The 27,148-nt window shown below is 38.4% G+C and overlaps 1 protein-coding gene across 2 annotated transcripts in view; it reads right to left on the bottom strand.

The window, feature by feature from the left end:
• The window catches only part of TOX (thymocyte selection associated high mobility group box), a 272,534-nt gene that overhangs the window by 244,413 nt on the left and 973 nt on the right, over positions 1–27,148 (bottom strand). The window lies entirely within an intron of this gene.

Genomic DNA, 27,148 nt, shown 5'->3' with positions numbered 1-27,148 from the left:
ACCAAAGGTTAGGTGCTTCCAGTCTTCCAGAATACACCTGTGCACATCACTGTTTATAATATGTGCTGTGGGTGGACAAAACAAAATGGTTCTGTCAGCACTAGTGTTGCTGTTTGGATTTGCTAAAGGAAAACCACAGCTGAGGCAAGTTATGATTCAAAGTATCCATGTCCCTACAACAATAACATATACAGAGCCAAAGGTCTCAAACTTCCTTTTTTTCTACTGTGTTTATATTATAAGAGGAAATAAACTTGTAGCGTAAATTATGCTAATCTCAACAAGACTACATAATAATTATCCAGTAATTAAACTAGATTTCTTTATCTAAAAAGGACTTAAGAGCAAAATGCTACTGGTTATGTTGATAATGGCAAATGCCCACAAAGGACACATAAATGCTAGTCACTTATGAGGCAACAATGACATTCTACTCTGTTTTCCCAAGTTCATACTATTTCATAGACACATTATTTTATTTGTAAACAGCTCTTAGGTTATAATTTTATGTTCACAGCTCCACATTTATACATACTATAAATATCTGTCATTTTTCTTTAGCACTATGTTGATTAAAAGTTGTCATGAAGGTTATTTAACTTACTGAAAACGGGCTTTTCCACAACACAAATTTTAAGACTTAAAAAGTTTGGGAGGCCTCTGTTAAAACCACTAATACGTTCTGCTAAGTCTCCCTTGTCTTCACTCAGCCTCCTTACAGTGTTTAAGCAGTTTTATTGATGTGAAATTCTGGAAATGTCAGCTTTTGGCAGTGTTGCAGTCTACAACTCTTAATAGTAGTTATCTTAGAAACCATAAGAGAATATTTTATGGGAGCAATTTTGTCTTTCAGCAAAGCTTTAGAAAATGATGTGATAAGCACAAGCCCTGCACAGGGATAATACAAACAGACAAAAACCATGCAGATTCTCCAGATCGTCTGTAAGTAAAACTTTTTAACCAGTTGAATTCTTTGGTGACTGCCCAGTTTCATTCAAGTCTACCTACTGTATACATTTCAAAGATCTGTAAATTCTAAAACCACTGTTATGTTTTGGACAGCAAGGAGGGACAATACCATGAGAAAAGAGTTAACCAGCTCTCCCAGAGTACGTTTCCTCAGATATCTTCACTCTCACTAATTCTGATTTAGGAGGTAGGTGCTATAACACTACAGTCACTCGCTTGGATCTAGTCCCAGACTTCCTCTAATCAGCAGGCCTTGTACTTTAGCATGCATTCAGACAGGCCTTCCCAAGGGACTTACCACTATAATTCATCTCTAAGGAAACTGATCTCCCTGCCTTGTATGAATGAGATACAGAAGATTCTTGCATCACACCAGCTTGTCAATTTCAAACGTTGCTGCTACTGGATATTGAGTTGTGGTTAAGATTCAGATAGATGGCAACATAGCATAATCTACTTTCATGTTGCAGCACTGGTTAGTCCAATATCAACATTTATAGCCTTCTATGGCAGATGTAAGCGGGGGAATAGTCCCACTATTGTGGGGAACTTTCCTGGCTTCTGCACTACTCCAGTGAAGTGGGCTAGCGAAAGGATCTGAATCCTTGCTCCCACTTCCTTTACCCAATGGCCTCCCTGCCCTTGAGGACTCCCCTTCCACTCGCCTGTCTGGCAGAGTCCTTGTAACCCCAACAAGGCTGGGCCCAGGATTCCTGGGGGGCTCGACCCCTAACCCTGCTGTGGTCACTAGGACAGGGGTTAGGGTGTCACAACTTCGGGGTACTCTCTCTGCACTGGGCACTTCTCTGACCCACTGACCATTACATACAAGTTAAAGCAAATGCAAGTTATTTAATCAACAATTAATTTTAAAAAGAATAAGGAAAAATGGGAAAGATTAAAGGAAACACATCAACCCGCTCTGTGGCAGGGAACATCACAAACAGTGTCACTGGAATGTCCGGGCAGTTCACAGTCTGTTCCTTGTAAGTCTCAGGCCTTCTTCTCAGGCCCTGGCTGTGCTGCAGGGATGCTGTGGGTGGACACTTGCTTTGGTGGTGGCCACACGCTCTCAGGCTCTAAGTGGTAGGACTCTTCTTCCCAGTGTCACCCCCGCCCTGTCAGGGTTATGATCCAAGCCTGGCCAGCAGAGCCTCTTGGCTGAGGCGTCTCCCTGTGCTGGACCCGTTGCCCAGGGTCCCCCACGCTCTCCCCAGCTGCTAACCGCACCCAGCTCCGGACTGCTCCAGCCCCAGCTCCACCACTCTGTCTCTGCACTGCTGCTGCTGCTCTGCCTCCAGCTCCCTGGGCTGCTTCTTTGGCCCCTCTGCCTCTGCTTGCTACAGCTCTGCTCCCAGGACAGGTCTGCTCTGCAGGCTGCTTCTGTGACTCTGTTCCCAGCACTGACCTACTTCGTGGGCTGCTTTTCTGGCCCCCCGGCTCTGGTTGCTGCAGATTTCTTCCCAGGGCAAGTCTGCTCTCTCTGGACTGTGCCTCTGGCTTTGGGGCTGCAGCTCTGCTCCCAGGACAGGGTCTTCTCTCTCTGGATCTAGCACAGCTCTGCTCCCCAGCTCAGATCGGGCCCCTGCTTTCTCCTTAGCTAGGCCTCACTCTGTCTAACCCAGGCAAATCCAGCTCACACGGGACCTCCCTAGCCTCCTGACTCTCTGATTAGCCTGCCCACACTGTCATTTAGGCTGACCAAGAGCATTAGCCTCTCCCCATCATTCCTGGGGACTATCAGTCTCAGGGTCCTGGTTTCCCATAGATCCTTCCCCTTTTAGTACTGGGAGCTAGCCAACCAAAACACCCCCACTGAATGTTAGTAAGGGGGCAACAGTCCCCTTACACAGAGAAGGAAGGTGTGTTTATTTTGTACAATCTGTTTTCTTTTAGGCTTTTTCTGTTGTCTGTCTCAATTGGCTTTTCTCCTCAGTGTGCCAAAGGGTGTAAGAGTCTTATTTAATTTTCAAGCCACTAAAACTGAAAAAGAGCTATCAATAAATATTACAGGAACATAAAATCATTCATTTCACGAAACAGTTCTGAAACAAATTAGTGTGAATCACTTTATCCTTAAGACTGAAAAAACATCATGGTACTAAACACTCAATATTATCAGCTAAGCAAATTGGCCCAGGTCAAATGAGCAAATTTAAAAAATGAAATCACTAAATTTTCTTGGCTTGATGGCTTAGTAATAAACAATGTGCTCCTATTCAATCTGTACATTAAGTCTTTTATGTGGCCTTAAGGCACTCTCTTATGGCTGTGCCCATTACAGGGTAGCCATAGAAACTGACACATTTATTTCTTGGATTAGTGTGCCATTGAAAATATTAATATAATGCAGTAAATGGGAATTTAATCTAATCTATTGATGGTAGGATGAAGTTAGTAAAAGGTTGTGTGCTCTTACAGTGGGGAAAGATTATATCTGTAGAGTACAGCTTGTTACTGGTTAGAAACATCAGCTAAACAACCTATGACATTTCACACACTTTCTACATTTAAATAGATTCTATGCAATATGACGTAAGTATCTCCAGTGAATCTACATCACATTCTAAGACTTACTCCCAAGCCTAAAGTGTCAAAAATGAAAGCCACTGCCAGCAAGAAAATGGTGATGTTCAGTAAATGTGTCCAAAAAAGTACAAATGAAACACCACCCCTTCCTGCAAATACATAAAGCTATACTTCATGGAAATGTCTGTAGCAGTCAACTCTACAATAATATTGCAACAAACATTTTAGTGGCATTCCATGAATACTTTTATGTTAAAACTGGTGTTAAAAAACAGCAAGAATTTACATTTAAAAAAATAAATGTAATCTTAATCGCAAGAAGCAGGCACAATCTGTGGTTTTGTTAATTTGCAGGTCCATACCAGATGTCCATAAATATTAGGGTTCCCATTTCAGTAGATCATATTTGACTCAGGCTCCTCATAATAATTCATAGTACTCAAGTTTTGACTACCCTTTACACTGCAGTATACTACATAAATTCAGAAGATATATTCTGACAGATGAAGCATTATTGAAAAGGAAAGTACAGCACTTTGTCCTTGAAATGTTAACATGTAATGCCATAAAGTATTCAAATAATAATTTACTCAGTCTTTCAGGGTAATTAATTAAAACGCTCTAGATGTTAGAGAAAATCACCTTGAGCTTATAAAATTGGAAAGCCTCCCCATTCCCTCTCTGCATGCAAGCTGCTCCAATGGACTTACTACATGCTTTCCCAGTTATGGTTTTTGATTTCAGCAGATAATAAATAGCCAGGATCTAATTTTTCCATGTCAAAAACAATTATGTTTCACAAGAAAAGGTGGAGTGCTCACCTACCAGATGAAGGTGAAACATAAAACCACTTTTATTTATGTGATGTGTCCAAATTCAACTCAACCTGGCACTAGGTACTGGGAGTATGTAGACTTTAACTGTCATGTGAATTTACGTACCCCTGGAAAATGTCAAATATAAACATAAATTTAATCAAAGGAATGGAATCCTTTATTATCAAAGAAATAAACACGATTTTTGACAACTAATGTAAATTATCTTAATGTGTTTTTCACTGTTTTTCAGAAGGAGAAAAGAAAGAAAGAAAGAAAGAAAGAAAGAAAGAAAGAAAGAAAGAAAGAAAGAAAGAAAGAAAGAAAGAAAGACATATTGCTGATGAAATTATTTTAAGCATGTCCTGGTCCAATTATTAATGGTGATGCTCCAAAAGGAATTTCTGCTGTATAATAATATCATTGCATACACACATCATAGTTCCTGTTTCCATTCATTTAAGTGGAATAAAACAGAAGGCTTACAACAACAGATAAACAAGCACCATGTATTATTCTGCAGTTCTCCTCGTTGGATAGTCTTTGGACAGCATTTTAATGGCTGCAAAAAAAATTGCACATGATGAATAAGGATGCCATTCTCAATTAACATGGACAAAGGATCATAGCCATATTTGGCAAATGAAGTAGCTGTGGCATAAGAAAAGCAGGAGTATTCACAGACATTGCCACATACATCACTGCCCACAAATGAAAACAAGTTAATGTCATTTTTGTACACTTGCCCAACTACATGGCTACACATTAGCCCCAAATTAAATAGCACAAAGATTATATCTTGCATTTTCTAAAAATAGTTTTATTAATTTATGCTGCACTAAATATGGATACTCCCAGAATATAAATAAATTATGAGTACTGAACTAAAGTAGCTGGAGTTACAAAATGTACTGTCTTCATTAAATGTATCTCAAACAGTTCTAGAAATGTGTGTTTCTCTTTACATAGATCCACTTCAAATCACCATCACAAAGGGGAAAATCACCTCCCTCACAGGGCATAACCACCCCAGACACGTCATTACCGACCCAGTTATCCCCGCCATCCTGTGGCAGCACCCAGCTATTCCTAGACAATACCCAGTTCCCCCTGACATCTCAGCAAACCCAAACCTCTTTCATCACATACCAACACAAGCTCCCCAGACATATTGGCACCAACCTGTCCACCTAATCCAGCAAACCCACACGTCATCCAGCACCCCCTAGCCACAGATCCAGTGCAGTTCCATTGTGCAAGGGGAGAGCAAGATCCCTACTCTATGGAAATTCAGCATACAGCGGAGGCTGGGGTAGAGTAGTGGATGGGTGGAGCCACAAAATCTCTGACTAAAAGGATCTGACAGTCATTCGGTCCATGGGGACTGCTACCTATGATGGGGTAAACTTCTGTCACCTGCCAGAAAATTAAAAAAAAAAAATTAGAGCTCACTGCACCTGTGGGGTGATTAACTCATTGCCTCTCCAGCACACATGGCGCAATTAGCTAAGGACCCATTAGGCACCAGGGCCTTATAAGGAGCTGAGTAAGCTCAGTTGGTGGAAGGTGGCCCAGGAGAGAGAAGGTAGGGAGCTTATTCTTTTTGGCCTGGGGTAGGCAGACGTAGGAAAGCTACAGAAACAGAACTGACCCCTGCAATGGCCTCTGGAAAGGGGGCAAGAACTGGGAGAGATGGTTCTGGGATCAGTGTTTCAGAACGAGAACAGTTGAATAGATGAGAACCACAGTAGAAAATATGAGGAAAAACAGGAGAGGTGGAAGATCTCCAAAAGAGAAAAGGCCTGGGGAGTCAGTGCTCTAATAAGAATAAAAAGGAATATGAGTGGAGCCCAAAAGGGCGAAGGACTTCTGTTTTGGTTAATTTGGGAGTATTATTCAAGAAGGGGTTTACTTTGGGACTCTGGGTAGCCCAGAAGGATTTGGACTTTGTGACTTGGCTGGAGGGCTGACTGGTGACATTATACATGGACACTAAGGGGTGCTCTAAGGATGAGTGTGCCCTATCACACTATCACCAACAGGAGTTTCTGCAATCTAGAAGAAGCAGAAATGCCGACCGGCAATTCTGGGAGCCATTCCACAGTGGAAAATTCCTTCCTATCTCCCCTCCCCCACCCCACATAGAGGACCTCTGTAGCTTGGTATAAGGTACAGAATTTGGCCTAAATACCATAAACCAAACACAGAGCAGATTGGAAAGGGGCATTTAGTGGCAATGGTTCCATGTCATCTTTTACTGGGGTTTTGTGACACAAAAATCTAGCTTTTTTTAAACCCCTTGAAAGCAATCAGTTTAGCTTTTCTTTTACAAATCTAATTAAGTTTCTCATTTAAACACTAGTTCTAAAGTAGCTTTCTGAAGGTTTTCAAAGCTATGAAATTGACATCCCATTTTGCTGACTCAGAATTCTGTTTCTATCATAGTTAATCGATAAACTCTGAAGGATACCACTATTAAATGTATACCTTTTTACTTACATGTAGATATATTTTTTAAAAACCCTCTTTGTCCTACTGGCAATTATATGTCCCAATTCAAACAAGTTTTAAATAGGACACACTTTATTTGTATAACATAAAATGTTTTGGTTGTTATCTGCATTTACATGGTATATGAATTTCCACTTGGCTAGGATCAGCTTTTCAGATACTGCACTAGTCAGTCTCATCTAAACAGTTAGAAATTTAAACTCATGGCTCCTTCATTGATTTCAAAAAGATATTACATTATGTTGCATGTATGTATCTGAATATACTGAAATATCACACCAATGAAAGACTATTCACAGTTCAATGTGTGGCTTATATAGACTGTCTACGAATTTGGCTTCTAGGTCAATTGTTCATAGACTTCAATTGTATTAATATGTGTTACATACAAGCAAGCATATTGCGCACAAAATATAACTACTCAAATCTGTGTATGTGTAACTTGGTGGCAGTCCACAAGTTATTTTAAAAATGCATCCTATCTGTCTGCAATGAAGGGCTAAAGGGAAACATTCCCCCCACTCCTTTATGAGGATATTAATGACTATACAAATCTTTCTCGACAGAAAAGCGATCTAGTCTGAGCATCACCAGAGCTCAGTCAGGAATTTAAACCCAAGATATACGTAAGTGTACACCAATTACATTACACTCTAAGTATGAAAAAGATAGATTTAAAAACATGAAAGTATAAATCTGTACAAGCAAAATCCATGACTAAAATCCATCAACATACAATACTTTGACAAGTAAAAGGGGCACAGTGACCTTCAGAGTTGTTCAAATCCATAAAATACATGCAAATATAGACACTCTAAAAATGTATATTGCATAGCTGAGAAACCAACACAGTTTCTCAGAGCCATACCATTCTCTGGGTGGATAAATATTTCCTTGCAAGACAGACAGACCTCTCTCCCTCACACTCTCAGACCCTTTCTGCATTTGCACATTGGCTCCTGAAGCACGTTTAAACTATTTCAAGCTAAAATGGCTGTTTAGCCAGCAAGTACACACAGGGCCAAACCATGCTAAATACATTCTTAAACTCTGTCAAGTGCTCACTATCCAAGGAAAGTGATCTGTTGCTGAAAGGCTGATAGCCATGGCTCCCCTTTAACTAATCCATTTTCAACATTAATATCTAGTGTGGATAAGGCAAAATACTTACATTAAAATGCTATACACAGTAAAGCTTTGTCTGCATGGGGAATTTTTGGAAAATCTTCCACTGTTGCAATACCTATAGTGACCACATTCTGAAGCAAAAAAACTGATCAAGAAATAGGTTAAGAGGCAAACATGGACAAGGCCTGTCTATATGGAGTTAAGTCATTTGCAAGTATCTTCCACCAAAGTACAAGATTCCAAATGACAAATTTAGAAAAGATGCAGATAACTTTAAAAATAATGAACAACTCCACTTGTAGATGTTGCATAATGCACCCATGTGCACTGCAATATGAATCACAGACATAATACCAGCTCTGGAAGATTTACAGGTTTCCTATTGTGCAGGACAGAGAAGAGATGTAGTCAGGGAAAGTGGTGGGAATGTTTCACCCAAATAAACGTTCCCATGCATGCTGCTTGCCCTTGAACCCCAGAAGTGCTCTGCCAACTATTGACGGTATTTATTGAACTTACTGGCAGTAGATGTGTGAGGAAGCTAGCGGCGAATACCAGGGCCTTCCCATCCTGTAGTGACCGCCAGGATGATCAGACCAAGGTGGTCATTCTGGCCGTGCTCCCCTAAACTTTTAGCACCAGGTTGGTGAGCCAGGGTAGAGGAGATCAATAGAGGCATTTGTCACATTCTTACCAATTCTTCAGAATGCTCTTATCCTCTAAATTTCTAAAAAGGAATCATAATGCCACTATATAAATCCATGGTATGCCTACACATTGAATACTGTGTACAGTTCTGGTCACTCCATCTCAAAAAAAAGATATATTAGAACTGGAAAAGGTATAGAGAAAGGGCAACAAAAATGATCAGGGGAATGGAAAAGCTTCCATATGAGGAGAGATTACAAAGATTGTTCAGTTTAGAAAAGAGGTGACTAAGACAGGGGGATATGATAGATGTCTATAAAATCATAAGTTGTGTGGAGAAAGTGAATAAAGGAAGTATTATTTACCCCTTCACACAACAGAAGAACCAGGGGTCTCCCAATAGAATTGGTTTAAAACAAGGCAGCAGGTTTAAAAACAAATGTAAGGAAATACTACAAACAACACACAGTCAACCTATGGAACTCATTGCCAGTGGATGTTGTGAAGGCCAATAGTATAAAGGGGTTCAAAAAGAATTAGATAAATTCATGGAGACTAGGTCCTTCAAAGGCTATTAGCCAAGATGGTCAGGAATGGAAACCCATACTCTGGGCGTCCCTAAACCTCACACTGCCAAAAGCTGGAGCTGTACAACAGGGGATGGATCACTTGATAAATTACCCTGTTCTGTTTTATTCCCCCTCTGAAGCACCTGGCACTGGCCTCTATCAGAAGACAGGATACTGGGCTAGATGGACCATTGGTCTGACCCACTGTGGCCACTCTTATGTTCTTGTGTTCTGGATGAAGATGAAGCAGGGAAATCTTAACCTAGAAAGAGAATTTTTGAGGAAGGTCATAGCAGGGAAGTAAGTCTCAAATGAAATTTAACCATAGCTTTAACTGCATAAGAGCTGGCTAACAAATGTGCTATGGTAATTAAGATAGGTAAGTAAAAGTTCTTTTATATTTGCATTTGTTGGACTCTTGGATGTATATCTTCTTAAATCTGCTGTTATTCTGCTTCCATCTGGGGAGATAACATATTCAATATGCTTAATAAAAAGTCTTTAGCTGCCAATATGTTTAAAATGCAATAATCCTGCAAATTAGGGGCCAGCTGTGACATTTGTTAATATAAGAAATTTGTAAGGTGTTTGGAGTGAAGAAAGATTATTTAAATCTTTATTTAAGAACTGAAGGTATCCAAGAGGGGGCTATGTAACTGACATGCACCCTAATCCCTCAGTCCTTAAATCTGACAAAACTCTCCCTTGACATCAGTGAGAGTTTTGCCCACGTAAGGGCTGCAGGATTGGGCCTATGGACATCCTTCTCTGTATTGTGGGACTCTCTAAATGTCAAAGCACCGATAAGGGCAAGAGAATTGTTATTTTTGTAACACAAGAAAGAGGTTCTGGAGATGTCATTACATTTAAATGTACTCTGGTATTGCATTCTGCTTTTCCATCTCAGCAGACACTGTTCCATCTGAACAACAAGATGGACATAACGCAGAGCGCAGTTAAATGCGGTTATAAGCAAGAACAGCAACCTTGGAGTGACTCATTCATAGGAGCAATTCATAGGTTACACTGGGTATGAAAAGGCAATTTCAGAGTACCACAGGAAGAAAGGGAGTTTTATAACAGAGGTGATACCAACTAATTTAGAGATACAGATACATACAGTATAGGATACATGCTGTACAGTGCACATGCTTTTTTTTTAAGACAGGAAAGAAGTGTCCTTTACATATAGATCCCTACTTCTGAAAATACTCAAGTCTAATTCTCTCCAGTACTAAAATGAATTCATTTAGGGTTATTATTATAAATGCTGAAACATATTAAAAATTCAACACCAAAGAGAGGGGAGCTTTATATTTGTGCTGCATTGAATTTTAACGCAAGATGCTAAGAACCGGAAAATGTATTGAGAAGAGCTGCTGACAACCATCAGCAGCCCAGTGCAAATGGTGTACATAAAATGTAATAAGAGTTTCAGGACTATATGTCAACCCACATAATAAAGCACTGTGAAGGTGTAATTGCTGTCACTGTTCCATACCTTATTAGGGCAAAGAACAAAATGGTAAGAAAATATGAAATTTGTTGAATTATTATTTAAACAATTTTTGCCATAATTCTGTCATCTGTATCATACATTGCTTTGTCATGAAAATATAAAATATAATGGAGTTCACCTTTTAAAATCTATTGTGACAGACTTCTACAAAATGAGAGCAATTACTTCTACTCAATTAGTTTCTCCTACAAATGAATTGCATTAAAATGGATTCCATGAAATGTTATAATCTAAAATTTAAACCCATAAAAGAAAATAAAGTTAAACTGAAACTTCATTCTTAGCCCACCCAAAAGTGTTTAGGACTTGCCAAAGAATGGATAATCCTTCATACAACATGTGCTGCAGTAACTAGAAAGTTTCAAGTTAACAATGGAATTCCAGCCTTAATTCTGGCTTTTCTTGCTTTTTTGGGTTTAAAGAGGCTTTTTAACATTATTTCTAACATTGCTACTTTGTCTTTAATTCCCTTAAGGTCATCGTCTTCAACGTTTAGCCAAACAGTCGGCTGTAGCGATTGTTTGCCATTTGGTCCGTTCCAATGCAGTCACAAGGGCTTGACGGCCAAAGAGTCGAACATTGGAACAGACTAGAGGAATCAATGTAACAGGGGGTTTTCCTCTGAGCTGCCTCCACCCCTTGGTGGAATTTTATCCTGGATGTTACAACCCACCTGGAGAATGGTGTTTGCTGGAATGTCTTGTGGCATTCTCCTGACATGTCCAAAAAGGGTAAGGGCCATCAGTGGACAATGGCCCAGATAGTCCCCCTCAAAACTCAATCCAGCAGAATACATTTGCTACCTTCTTATTCCTACAGTCAGATAATGGGCCTGCAGCAGGCTGATCTATCTATTACACAGGCAGAGAAGAAGGCAAAAACGACAAAAATGTTGCCTCTGTAATAGGAAGTTGTGGGCTGACAACGTGGAAGGAGGATCATGTAAATGAGCTCTCTGCCTCCTGTGCTCCATAATTCTGAATTCTTAATTGATCTTCCTCCCTGTGAGGTGCTCGGGAACATGATGTATTGGACTACAGGAGCAGGGTTGAAATAATATAGTTGAGGGAGAGATGTCACCTAGCCTGAGGGGCAGAAAACTAGGGGGTGGAGTGACTCTCACCTGAGAGCAGGGGATATCTCTGGATAAACAGTCCAAGCAGTGTGACTGAAGGCCTTCTCCTCCTCAACTGCTTTTGTGTTAAAGGATCGCTCTCCAAAACCCAACACACACATAAACTGCTGGAGTGGCCTGGGGATTGATCTCCCTCCATGATCTACTTTTGGAGGGCACTTTTCCATCCTCTCTGTGGATTACCTCAGAAATGGAACTGTCAAAAAGGGATTCTCTGATATCTTTGCAGTGTAGATCCTTTGATGTTCCTCCCTGTTAGAAGGATGTGAAGTCAGACGATTAAGAAGCCCCAAGAATAGGATCTCACGGATCATATTGAACTGTGATTAAGAAAGGAGCCGATGAGGACAGCTACAGAATGCTTAGTGTGACATTTCATGGACTCTAGAGAAGGAGTACTTTTCCCTTTGAAACAGACAGAAGTATCCACAGCTGGGGAGCTTCTATGGCCCTATAGCCACAGAGTCAATACTACCTGAATTAGGATCCTAAATAAGGTTACCAAAGATTTAACACATTGGCCTATAATGACTTCTGTACATGTGCATTTATGAAACTTTTAAAATAACTCGACCTGACTGACATTAGTAGCTGTACTATCATGTAAATCTGAACTTGGCTTCTTTTCTGGACTGGAACATTGGCCCAGTAGAGCATTACGTCTCCTTTGGAGCTACAATGTTCTGGATCAGTCTCAAGAACCGAGTCACTACAAAGTTAACATGGACCTGGACTTTAAAAATTACATGTGGGGCGATAACTTCTTATGATGAATAGCTGACTTTCAAAAGTCAAGAAAGAAAAGGACCCCAAGTCCACTTTTTAAATTAACTGTCAAATTTTCATATTTTTAAAAAGCAAGACAAAATATTTTAGAATTAAAGACATATACAGATTACTCTGTTACTCATCTTATTCTTTCTATTCTGCTACTGTATATCTTGAAAATGGGCTCCCTCAGCATTATGTTTTCTCCAAACTAGTAGGGAAAGATACCCTTAAGAGGGCACTGGGGTTATTCCCTCATCCCTGACATTGCACCCTGCATGCTTGTGTGACCTGGGGAGAAGGGAAGAGTGCTGCACATGTGCAGGATATGAACTGTCAGCATCATGACAATAGGCTAGTTTAAAGGAAACAGAGTTGATTGGCTGTCACATAGTGGGAAGTCACATAAGCCACATCCCCTTTCAGGAGCAGTCATTGGGCTCCCCAGGATTGCTATTCCCACTGCAACCAATGAGGTTAGTGTAGAACTGTGTTTCTGAACATGCTGAGTTCACAGAGCCTTTTGGGGGCAGGGAAGGCACTTCCTCCTTCCCCCCACCCCTCACTGAATTGGCATGGATTTTTCACCTTCCTCTCAGTATCCTGAATGTCCAGTAAGCAGGGAAGGCTGTAATGTGTTAATGTTGAAATTTGGCATGGGTCCAGAGCAGGTACCTGGTTAAAGGAATGTACAGCTCCTGGGTGAACTCAAGCATGAGAGCAGGAATAAGGGAGGGTTATCCCCTGTGGGTAGCTCCTTGTCTGGTTCAGCAAGGGGCTCGACTCTTTTTGCTAGTATCCACAACCTTAACGTAAGGAAAGGGTGGGAGGGCAAGATTCAGCAATAGTGCTGGAACACCAGTTAATTCTTTGTCAGGCAGAGGACTAAGAGTAGCCCTGCTCCAAGTTGCACTGAACCTGTTATTCCTGACAGTTTTACTGGAGTTGAATTAAGAAATCTGCCGCCTATTTAAACTATATCAGGATGTTGTATCTCTCTTCCTGCTGTGCATGAGTCCACAAACAAATACATTAAAAAAAAAAAAGGAAGTATATGCTTCTAGAGTGAAATCATGTACTCCATGTCTTGTTTCATTCAAGAATAAACATTGATACGTGAGTTTTCAGTTCCTGGAAATAGTGAATTAAACGGACAGAGGCTTAACTAGAACACCACAAGCAGGGACTGCTTTAATACTTTTTCTGCAAAGTTCTTTGCCTGATAAAGTTCATTACAGTAATGGCATCTTTAAAAGTGAAACACAGTCAACTGAATAATATATTTCTCACTTCAAAAGTACATTTTTCTTCTCTGAGCTTTCATTGTTACATACAAAAACCTCCTTAGAGCCACTACAGGAAAATGTTACAGGGCAGATCATCAGTGGATGTAAATTGATTTCAGTGCTGCTACACCAATATACACCAACCAACAATCTGCCCGAGAAAATTTAGCAAACCAGTATATTTAAGTGAACACTATACATTTTTTAAAAACAATGGCAATCACTCTATACTATGGGGTAGAGAAGTGCCTTTTCTTATGAAATTCCATTGAGGTTTTCCTGAGAAAAATCACTTTTTCCTGTCTTGTACTTGCGTTCCTCAGGAAAATTCTGGCAACATGCCAAAACAATAACTAAATATAAATATCCTTAAGTTGGGCCCTTGTGCAACCAAAGCAGCAGCAGACCCTACAATGGGAGCTGCAAGAGCAGCTGTAGTGGAAAGGAATGATGAAGAATTGGTGCAAACCCACCTAACCACTTTCTGGGACCCAAAACATGGCACCAGAAGCCCATCCCCTCCTTGAGCTACCAGCTAATACAGTTAGCCCTGTAGGTCAAGTAGTTGCAGTCTGAGCTGCAATGTCAAAGAGGTTCACAGATCAAACCCTGTTAATGATGCATGATGGGAATGGATAGAATGTCATCTTTGAAGTATTTCTACACTGCAATGTAAGCTCAGGGTTAGTAGAACTCAAAGGTAGCAGACCCTGGGTTTGTTAACCTAGGGCTTGAGTGTCAACACTCATTTGTTACTCCACATTAGGAATGGTTGAACCTCAGCTCCCAGACTAAGGCTCCAACATCTACACTGCATTTTGTGAGCCTGAGTCCAATCACCCAAATCCCAGACTTCCTAGAGTACTCCCAAAATGTGGCCGCTCTAACCCTTTGTTCATGGTGCAGTGTGGGAAAACTTGATTGTCCCAAGAACAAAGAAAGTTGGCCCATGGGACTGTTAAATACTTTCAGCAGACTTCCAGAGCACAATTCCAGTAGGGCTCCATCTACACTGCAAAGCAATAGGGTTTGAACCCTGGGTACCAGCTTGACTCAGGCTCAGACCCTCCACCCTGCTGGTGTCCTGGGCCCCTGGGTCCAAGAGCTGGGTGAGTATGATTTGTGTGTAGACAGAAGGGGTGTTAGGCTTGAGCCTGAGTTTAAACCCTGGGTTTACACTACAATGTGGACATACCCTCAATCACATACCAAAAAGCCACATTAAAAGTAAGTTGTTCAGATTGAGAAATCAAGTACTCAAAACTCAGGAAATGGCAGATTTAACTTGCCTGAAAACCTTAATTCTGCCCCCTTGTGCTCATGCACTATTAATACAGTTTTAATTACACAATCACATCCTGTTCTTCCCACAAGACCCCTGGCTCATTTGGTGCACAGAATGGATGCACAAGAGCACAGAATCAAGGATCCACAAGTTTAGGCTTAAAATCAGAGTAACTGGATGATGTTCTATGGCCTGTTATACAAGAGGTCAGACCAGATGATCTAAAGGTCCCTTCGGGCCTTAAAAATCTATGAATTATTTACACCCTTCATCCCCACACTGTATACAGTCACACACAGCCAACGTGTTCAAATGTAATATGGCCCTACACAAGGAAGTAAGGAGACATAAATAAGAGAGTACTTTCATTCTCAAAGCAAGGAGGAACTAGGATGGGAACTGCTGACTAAGTCACAATTCCTTCCCAGGGTTCTTCCTAAAGCAGTGAAACCACATAAAGGGTCTGTACATACCACTGTGAGCAGAACATGAGTTCCACTGAAAGTTCCCTAAAGCTGCCGTGCCACTTTGTTTCTTTCTGTGTTCATATTTTAAAACAGCTTATTTAAAAATACAATTGGTGGTGTTTTATTGGTGGGTTTTGGTTTAAAAAGAAAATGAGAATCAGGTTTAAGACATCACAACATGATAGATGAAACATTTCTGTTTGTCATAATGAACTTTTCGCTTCTCTATTTTTAGGTGAGCTCTTGTTTCATTATGGAAAATGTTTAAGTGTATTTCTCAATGTCATCTTACAACACCACAGTGTTTACTTTAAAAAAAAAATCAGCATTTAGGGCCCAATCTTCCCATTGAAATCGATGGGAAAATACCATTTTGCAGTCAGACCATTAAGTGATGTGTTCCTACAGTCCTTACTCAAGCAAATCTCCCCCTGAAATCAGTGAGAGTTTTGCCCAAATAAAGACTGGACCAGCCCCAATATGTATAAGAATCCGTCACTATTCACATGTACAAAAAACCACAGTTTCCTCATGTCTTCTGTAAAGGTGCAAGTTACTGAAGGGCTGTCCAGCACAGTCAATTTTTCCACTGGCTTTATTTTTTAAAACTAATTTTGTTCAAAGTACTCTTCCGAAAAATAGAAAGTTGAAAGATAAACATACTTCTTTTAGCAAATGCCAAAAGAAAAATATGTTGTGGCAGTCTTTGGCCAACTTAAAATTGAAATGAATTTACATAATCAAAAATACATCTTAATTTTTGCTAAAACATTCTAAAAACTGATTGAACACATTTTTTTCAGATGAAAAAGTTTTACAACCACAGAAGTATTTTGCTTTTGTAATTCACTCAGTTGCACACACCTTTTCCCCCTTCTTGGGAAAATATATCAATTACTTATTTTAAAAAAGTATTTTTGGCATGGCTGACCTGTAGAGATATGGAGCTAAGCAGAGTCAGTGAATCCGCTCACTCTGATATACACACATGATATGCAATTAAAATCTCCATTCACATTCCTACAGGGTTGTCAATCAAGAGAAAAGCCTTTTTGACAACATTCAGTGAAGCGTACCAACTAACTGCTGAACAGGGACTTAAACAGTAACAGCTTTTGTTACCAGCAAGAATAGATTTTACCAAGATTGGGTTGAGTTTCTAAAGAAACCATTATGTTCAACATTTTGGGGTTTTTCATTAAAAATGAAAATATGTCAAAAAGCTTTTGTATACTAAGCTATGATATTATGTAATACATCAGAGTTATCAGATATGTGAAAAAAAACTAACCTTTGGACTGTAAGAAACAATTTAACCTTTTACATTTAGAACAATGATTACAAGGCAGTTTATTGGGGAAAAGAGGACATTTTGACCTGTTTGTTATGCACTAGCAGCTAACCTTTTCAACATTTTAAGTTGTCTGATCACAAATTAAAGTTGGGAAGTCACCGTCCAGTTACCAAAATTATCCAGCTAAAATAACATAGTAAACATTCACAGCTTATGTGAACCTATTATTAGTATTTCAGAACTACTGCGTGAGCCTACATTTTCATTCATGAGTCTCTCTAGACAATATTATATACGTAGAATCTTTTCAAATGAACACTGAAGATGTCATGGCTATAACTTAGTTACTGTTTAGTACCTAATCAAAGAATGTATACCTCACAATAGCTTTAGTATACTTTAAAGTCATAAATCTATAAAAGCAGGGCACAGTAAAAATGAATATACTGTGCTTGTTAATCTGCTGCTGTGTGTGTTTTGAGCAATTAACCTTGGACTACAATTCTGAAACAAGTTAATATCAGATACTGAAATATTTTCCTTCTTACTTATCATGCTCTCTAACTGAAGAGAAAGCAGATGCATCCTGACTATTAACAGTCATGACAAATTGCCTTACTAATGAATGTTACACACTGAAAGTGCCATAACTGATTAAACTACAATTTCCCACTACCAGATAGAGAGAGACTTGGGAACTCCAGCAGTGGACAACTCTGATGTTCTGCCAACAGGCCTTCAGGGTACAGTGTGGTATTTAGAAAAACACACTGTAAATTCCATATGAATATATTCTAAAAGACTACATGGATACAACAGGTTTTAAAGAACATTAGATGAAACAGCTTAGATTTGTAGCTCATGAGTCATGTAAAAAGGATGTGTTTTAACAATTTTAGAATCATTACTAGGCTGGGTTAATAACATTTCTGTTGGGTTTCTCTACTCAACCACCCCCCCTCCCAAAAAACATTGCTTGTGCTTTGCATTTCACATAAAATCTTTTTGTCAGTCTCTTTGTTGGTGCAAAATTGGCAGCAGTTCAAATTCAAAGTACTCCTATTCATTTACTGACCATTAAACCAATGTCATTCTAGTTCACATCAGCCAGAGAGCTAAGCTCTAAAAAATATAAAAGGCTTGCTTCACCACTGACGAATAATGCGTACATTTTTACAGAGCTTAAACCTTAATGCTTTGCTTGAAACTAACAATACAGTATATCTTATCATTCCTTTTTCACAAGCAGGCAGCTGCTGAAACGCTTGCCACTTCAAAATATCAATTGCTTGCCAGAGTTGTCCTCAACACACCCTGTCAAACTCATGTATATTGTGCAATGAAAATGGTGCAGGACTGAAAGCTAGAAATTGTGTCAAATTTTGCTGTAAGGGTATGATGTGCAAAGAACAATGTATGACAACCATAAAGACTACAAACAATAGCAGAGGAGCCAGACACTACATACATCACAACTGCGCCATTACATATTTTATTGTATGTATTATATATTTAAAGCATGACAAATGTACCATTGTAGACTGTGCTACACAAAACAGAAACCCTTCAGCTAGTTAGGCTTTTTTTCATTTCTCTTGATGACAAATATGTAGTTAAATTTCTCTGCTTTTTGAGCATTTGTCTGAAAATCATATAGGAAAAAAGTATAAGGTTTTCAAAATGAGTAACAGAAACCAAAAGACAACAGTACAAGATGAGAAAATGAGATTTTGTTCAGTTAACACTTTTGCTTCTCTCTGGGAAGACATAGCCAGGGTTTCCTTAAAGAATATCTGAGGCTATACAAGAGAAATACAATAGCACTGTGCCCATAAATTACAGTATACCTAATTTTAATGCAGATAAGCGCTGGTCTATTGATTTGGATGTTTCCCTGGCAAAATGGAAATTCCATGTGAACTTGTTCTTTGTCTACAGAAAATAAATTTTAAGCTCTTTATGAATACTGCATTTTATGCCAAAAGGGAAATAAATAGGTTGCTAACATAACATATATATGGACTCTGAATAAAGTAAGTGCGGGAGGGAGTGTATGTACATATATATTACACGCACCGTTTTTTCACACTTCATAATGTTTTCTTCAAGGGGTCCTGGCTGCTGAAAAAATGCTTCTTTTCAGGAGTACAATCAAGCTAACTGAGGGAAAACTGGCATAATAAGCAACACGTCAAGTTAACTGTAAAGGTGACCATAGTAATACTAATCCTAAATTAAAGCAACCACAGATTGCTGAAATGGAAAAAAAATGTTTATGAGGAAAGATTAACATGAATATCTATTAATCTTTCCACAACACTGTTTAGGCTGCAAAACTTTTAACATATAAGTTTCTAGAGGGCCATTAACTGATATCAGGCTAACTGAAATGAATATAAATGCTTTTAAGGTGTTAATAAATATTTTGGAAAGAGAATAGGTGTTTTAGGTGGCTGGGGGTGCTGACCTTTGCTGTGTTTATTAGAGGGACAATGATGCATTATTAACACACAGCAGCTGTACCTGAACTGCTGCCATGAACATAATAGCCTTTTATAGCCATCGGGGGAGTGAGATAGGAGGCCTTTATTAACCACTAGACATGATTAGCACATTATGTGAACTTTAGGAGGCAAATTATCTCTTACTGAAATATGTTGGTTATAAACTAATTGTAAACATGAATTTAAAACCTTACCAATGCAAAACTAAGAGTTTTACTACCATTTTGCAAATCATTGGCTAGCAATCTTAAGAAAAAGGGTTTCTGCTATATTCATACAATCTACCAAAACAACTATGTCTCAAAGACCTGATTCAACTAAGATCAAACTATCAAAGTATTAACAACTCTACTTCATGAATATTAATCTTGAGAAATAAAATAAAACATAAATTCAGTAAAACTGTTAATGAAGAAACCTATTTAATATATATTTTCTATTAATATTAAAAGCAATTCTTAAAAGATTAGTTTTGTAATACATTTTCAAGAGTTAACTTGAAAAAGTAACATCATACTTTACTTCAGAAAGCTTAATTTTGGGAAAGATTATCCCATTAGCCTTAGCAAATGAACACAGCACTGAGAGTCCATTATGAATAGTCTTTTATGCCCTAGCAGAAAGTCATTAACATAGAATAAATCATTAGCTTTGATATTAAGCTTCTACTATCTGCAGGTTTCTATGACTAATGTTCATAACTGCATCTGCCAAATGAGAAAATATACTTTTTTTTGAAAGGTTATCTTCCATTTTACCATTATTTTCTGCCTTTGTATTATTTATTACTATTTCAGGATGATATAAATGTGATATATACATAAGGAATAAGTATTTTCTGTTATATACAGACACAAATCCTGTATGACATTCCAACCAAAAAGATGACCTATAATCATTTAATTTTTATATATATATATATATATATATATATACACACATACACACCCTTTCCCTTCTCCTGTAATAATTGTCCAGATAGATCTTCACCTTCATGTGGTATCCATCACATTCCTCCTTCTAACTAGCTTCCTTGTTAACACATTCTGATTTCAGTGGGAGTTCTTCTCCAACAAGGAACATAGGACTGGGCCCCATTATGGATTTCCTTACTATAGCAAATTTAATAGCAGTTGTAGCTCTCCTGGAACCTTTAAGACCACACAAAGGTCTAGAAAAACATTAGGAGACAAAAGCACTATCAAAGAAGCTCCATTTCTGTGTTTAGCCAGCCTGTATTTTTGAAAAAATAATCTCCACCAATCAAAAATAGCATGATGAGCTAACAGGCAAGGATGTGAATGCTATGACAATCTAACATTTTCACTAACCTGGATTTATCAGATGTTCATGAAACTCAGGTGTGTTTTGTGACTTGGAAGGCAGTATGTTTCTTGGGAGGAAACTATGCTATTTGGATCTATCTCAAATCTGCTGACAGCCCAGCAAGAAACATTAACAAAATAGTTGAAGAAAACTGCTTAGATATATGTTTGTATTGCAAATGAAAGATTAAATACATGTATCAGTACAGCCATATAAAACACAAACTAAAAATAAAATATACTGTATAAAAGATCACAGGAGAGAGAACACCACAAGCATAAATATTAAAAACAACAACAGTATCATGACCTTTGTAGTAAACAATTTAATTTTGAAGATTTAACTCAAAATAAGAGTTTAGCTTTTGATTTTCAGTCAAACTGTTGGCTTATCAATGTAAAACTGCTTAAAGAAAAAAACACCGAAGAAAGCCAATCCTGGAAAACAAACTAAGCTGAAAAGAATTTTGCTTCTTAGCAATGGCCATTATGAAAAGCAGTTTTGTTACTGTTGTTGCTGATGCTACACAATCAGTATCTAAGTATAGTGTATTACCATGTTGCCATTTTCAAACTGAATGCTGTAGGGGAAAGTGTTATGACCAAGAAAATCTCATTCAGGTTAATGTGAATTCCATGTCTTAAAGTATTATGTAAGTGCTGCTATAATTAACACTCTGTTGGCACTTCCATTATAAACCACATTTTTGAGTACTTTATAACTCAGCCTTTTTAATGAGAAATTACTCCTTGGACAGAAAATTGGTACATAGGTTGTATAACACCAGCACCAATGCCACCAAAATGTTTAAATCGATTAGGCCAGATTTAAACTGAGCATTTTAGTGTTTACAGCCTATGCTAGTTGTTCACAAAACATGTGTCCACTTCACAAAAATAAATATAACTACCACTAATTGTCATGATTGTCAATTTCACAGACCAAGAATTGAATGGACCCAGAGACCACACACTCACCACTACAAGTGGTTAATACTGAGTCACATTGCCAAAGCACAGGGGAAAGCTTTTGCTACCACTATCCATGCTCTGTCGTGTCTGCTCTCAATTTGGGATCTCAGTCTCCAGAAATGTTGGTCTATTGCCTATCATGAGTATGACATTCACTTCGTTTGAAGAGCACAATATAAAAATGGAAAACTAAAAACTGTCCATTTTCATGTGACACCATGTAAAGGAAAATCCTGATTTAAGAAAAATAAAAGGAAAGCTTTGCAGGCTTCTAGGAACTGCATGGTGCAAGCTCCTCATGAAAGTGCTGAGTGCCCTCAACTTCCACTGAACTCAATGGGAGTTGAGTACTAATTTTCTCATAGGATCAAGCCCTGAGTCTTTATGGTGGATAGTGACATTAGCTATGTTTTAATTTGAATGAAACGCTGTACTCCTAATTTAGCATACCCAGCAGTGTACTGGTTTAGCTTTTTGTCCATAGACCTCACAACAGCTATTTTAAAGGCAGTGTTGCAAAGCTGAAATCCATTTTCTAATGGAACAATAAAATGTTACCTTTCAAAGATGTAAAAATGTTCTACAAAATAGGAAAATCTAGAATTATCATGAATATTACGATTTTAAAATATGGCAGCGAAAAGTTTTCTCAAAAGCCCATGTATATAGTAATTCCTATATTCCATGAAAATCAGGATCACATATTTTCCGAAACACTGGAATCTAAGCAGTCGTATTTTATGTTTGCTTGTATCTCTGGGACTTCATACTAGGAACTAGGGTCTAATCTAAGAGAAGTTCATTCAACTTCTTAATATTTGACATTTTTCTGAAATCTATTATAAGGCTTGAAAGCTTGCAAAAATCAACAACCAATGAAAACATTAATGTGACAGTTTAATCTCTTCTCTAAAAAGCACTAACAAATATCAGGTATGACCATCATGCACTAAGTTACCAAAGTTGTTCAGGGGAAAGAAAAAACATACCCTACTCAACATAAAGATTTAATTGAATCATCTACTGTTACGTGATACCCTAAAATCCCTCAAAAATACTGATACACAATTCTAGTTTTAGAGCTCTCTCTGGAGATCCCAGCATTTAGGAATATCAGCAAAAGAATGTATGCATAGTGAGCCATCAGAAAAAGTAGACCTTGGAAAGATACACTCTGGGACATTTTGTAAAGAGGAATATCCGTGTTGTAGTTAGACCTGAAAATGTAAAATATTCTAAAATACTTCAGCTCCATTTAAGTCAAGTCACTAACAAAACTCTTATCTGTTTACAAAACATTACCCACGTTTTTTCACTTCAGTGTTACACAGCTTTTTCATTTTGTTTAGTCTTTGATTTTTGCAGGGGCGGGTTTGAGGGGGGGTTCCTCTTATTTTTTAAACAGCTACATTATTTCTCTGTCATCAGGCTATATTTTTTCATTGCATTAACAACTACCAGTGTATAAAGAGTGGATGAGTTGTAGGCTTCTTTATTTCTGAACTAGCTAGACTAGAATCCAGTGCATAATTCTGCAAGGCTAACTATTGGGAGCAGTAAAGACCATTATTTTCTCTCCCACTGTTGGCAGGGGTCAGCATCTCTGTCATCAGCAGTGTCAAAATATAATTATTTTACTGATCCTTATGTGAGCTGATACTTAACACATGAAAACACCATAAAGTTGAAGACATGAAAATGTTTCAACTCTTCTTGTAATACTTGTGGAAACAGTCTTTGGAGATGGCAATACAATGAGGAAAGAAGAAGGAATATTATTACTGGGTAGGTATATATTTAAACTGATGATCTGACATCTTCAAATAGTACAAAACCCAGACAATATTTTACTACTGAATTCATGCAGTATGCTTATTAAACATAATTTATTTTTGTAACATTAAATTAAATTAAGAGATATGATGTTACTTAAAACAGACGTCAATTAAATAAACTGTTCTTATTAGCCCATAAATGTCTGAAATGCAGTTATGCTTCAAGTTTCAAGAGATGAACAGTATTACCTCAAGTCTAAATCTGTATGTCCACTATGTTATTTTAAAGGCTGACCTATATACAGCAGCATACCATCCAGTCTGTCTGTTTGTATAAGAGATACCTCACACAGTTGCCATAACCAACATTGTTTGCATGGTTCTTTCACTTTTCTCCTTCCATGGGTTATGTGAGAGAAACAAGGAAAAGTCTGCATTGCAAGATATGCAAAGCAAAATGTGCATTTACAGTAAATAAAGGAATGTTAAAATAATGTTCTAAACATTTGTGCCTAAGTTTATAAAACAAAGATCTAAGCAGTCTTTTGAAACAAAGACTGCCACCTGAAACGCAGTTGAGCAGAAAGATGGGACTGTATGATCTACATTATTGCATTTTCTTTTAAGAAGCCACCAAGAGTGATTTATTCTGACTACAGATACCCAAAATACATATGTATATGTGGACTGCATAATTAAAAGCCTAAAACAATTATCTGATTGTTAATAAAATGTATGTTAACAGATCAGTTATAAAACTTTGAAGTCCCTGACTATCTGGGCAATGTACCTAAATTAGCAGCCATTTAATTAAAGTAAATATGTCACAGAATAAAGTTAATCAAACAATCTTTAATTTTTACCGAAAACAACCCACAGATAAGGGGCCAAACCCTGCAATCATTATTCAAACAAAACTTCCATTATTTCTAAGAGAGCAGGATCCTGTCCAGAATGAGGATTCCAGGATTTAGCCCAAGGTAAACAACATCAAACAAAACTAGTCTATCATTCTACTCTGGAATATGGATCCATCACTCTCCAGCAAATGATACCCTTTGCTTTTAGATATCAGCTGTAAATAGTCCACCAAACTTTCTGAAAACAAGTTCTAGGAACCTCCTTCAAGCCACTGAAAACACATGAATGAAAATGAGTGACGGATGAATATTTTTAAAGCAACTAAGTGTTTAGAGCAGGGCAGATAAGTTTTCACAGCAGTGTTAATCATGCTGGGTAGAGGAACTGAGGGAAGAGGTTGAAAATGAAATGTTCAGTAAATGCATGCCTCTCAAGGGCCTAGCAAACCTATTCAGTCTATTTAATATAATCAATGATCAGTGGCAAAGATGTTTGATAGAGGCATGTTCATGCTGTAGAAGGTATCTTATATGAAATATTCCTTGTAAGTCTTCTCCAAGCATAAAAATTATGTCTTATGACTGTGCATTTTTTAAGTCCATTATCAGTCCAGGCTAAGTTAAATAGAAGAGTTACAACTTCTCTACAGAATGAGTGCCTCATTTGCATTTAAAAAGAACAGTTTGCTCCTTCATACATGGCATGACTTAAAAGAAGCTTCAACCAGCTAGTAAAAAAAAAAAAAAAATCTGAAAACGACTTTCTAAATTAATTTATTCGATTTGCAGTGCAACCAACCAAAAATGATTTAAAGCACTTAATTGGAAAATGATTTAATATATTAAAGTAATTCCTGATTTTCCAAAGCATTTAACTTTTAAATTAAATCTGGCCCACTTTCTCAAGAATGATGAGTGAAATGTGTATTCAAGTCATTACCTTCTTTTTGAAGCTTTAAATCACTGATAGGTTTAATAACGTTTGTCCAGTTTCATTGCCAAATGGGTCTTCAGACACTCCGGTGCATATGTCATTAATTCTACCACATTCTTTACTTTCCAGAACTTGAAGGTTACAATTTACAATAAAAGAGAGAAAATACTGAATATGGCAAGTCAGAGACCAAAAGCAGTATCACAATGATAGCTATGAACACATTTAAAGTGTACCACGTATATTCTCCTGCACGCAGCTGCCTCGCACCCACTCCCATCCCATCCACCCCCAAAGTTCACTCTTCTCCCAAACTTCTCCTGATCTATAGGGCAGCCTGCACAGACACTGAAAACCGTGGTTACTTAAACATTGCTAAAAAATGTTCCTCTGGGATCTCTTTTGAAACTTCCTTAGGGATCAGTCACAAGGGACCTGATTTAACCCTGAATTCTCTAACTCCATTGACTATAGGAGAGTTACACCAAGGATGAATTTGGTCCTTTATGTTGCGAATGGTAGGTTAGATTATGCTAGAAACCCTTCCTGAAAACTGAGGGTGCTTCATCATAATGCTGCAAACACTGCTTCTAAACAGATTATATCTGACTTTATTGTTTATTTTTTATCACTGAGTCTATGCAGTTGCCAGGAATGAAGGGGACAGCCCTAAATATCTATGACATGTGGTGTGATTTGTGAACCCACCATGACAATGGACAAGCAGAAAACACAGTAGTGTTTTCAAACGAGTTAAACTGAGAGTACTGCTCCCCTGCATTGGGCATCTCCCCCTTCTCCCAGTGCGTGTTGCAAGGGTTGGGTGGCAATTAGCAGGCACAGAACCCTCTGAAAGAAATACCAAACAGCAAGCAAGTCTCCTTGCTGACTACATACACTACCAGCAGCAGAGTTTGCATTGCATAAACATCTGCTACAGTCTGCAACAACAACCTCCCAAGACAGATTTTAAACAAAAGCCTAAAACACACAGGTTTAAACAAATCTTCCAGTAAGTGCTTGTTCCCAGCTTTCTCCCCTGGAGGGGGTGTGCTCAAGAAGTGCTTTGGGTAACTTGCACTTCCTGATTATTTCCTATGGCTAGCGTTTTATTCGTGGGCAAAGCCCATTCCACAACAGCAAAGAAAGTGCAGATCGTGCATAAAATAGCAGCTGGCTCACACCACTGAGACAGTAATAATGAAAATATCCCTGGTCTCTTGTTCATAGGCAGACGGATCGTGAAGTGATCCTGAATCACAGCCGCAAAACGAGTACAAGAAAACCCAATGCTTGGGTCTTTTGTAAATAACACTAGCCTGCTTTGCAATCCCTCCTTCTCCCGGGCTCTTGTTGTAAACTTCTCTCTTTAGAGACATAACCCTATTTACAGTCATTTAATCAAGTTACGGAGGAATTAATAACGCAGTTGCAGAGCCAGAACAAAGTCGATGTTCTGTTCAGAACAAACTTGTCACCACCCATTTAATTCTGTACACAAAATAAAAAGCGTGGTCCCGTCATCACAGATTGCTAAGTACAGGCTTTTCGTGAGCCTTGACACATGAACTGGAGGGTTCGCACAGAGCTTCCCATTATGTTTTGACTTGGGAAAAACAAATGGAGAGACTTTGTTTGTTTGGTGGGGGAGAGGGGTATAGAAGACAGAGTTACCTGTTCAGTTAAATATCCCACAAGGACATCCTTTTTCCACGCTGTTTCTCAGAAAGAAATGTACAGAATAGCTACTTAGACTTCCAGTTTGGGGAAGAGGTTATGAAAAATCCTCTCCTCCCCCACCTCCCAACACACCCCGTCCGCCTCCAAACTATTCTGGGATTTTATTTTAGTCATT

Source organism: Eretmochelys imbricata, chromosome 2 (genome assembly GCF_965152235.1).
Source record: "Eretmochelys imbricata isolate rEreImb1 chromosome 2, rEreImb1.hap1, whole genome shotgun sequence".
Lineage (NCBI taxonomy): Eukaryota > Metazoa > Chordata > Testudines > Cheloniidae > Eretmochelys > Eretmochelys imbricata.
This window is presented reverse-complemented; position numbering and strand designations above follow the sequence as displayed.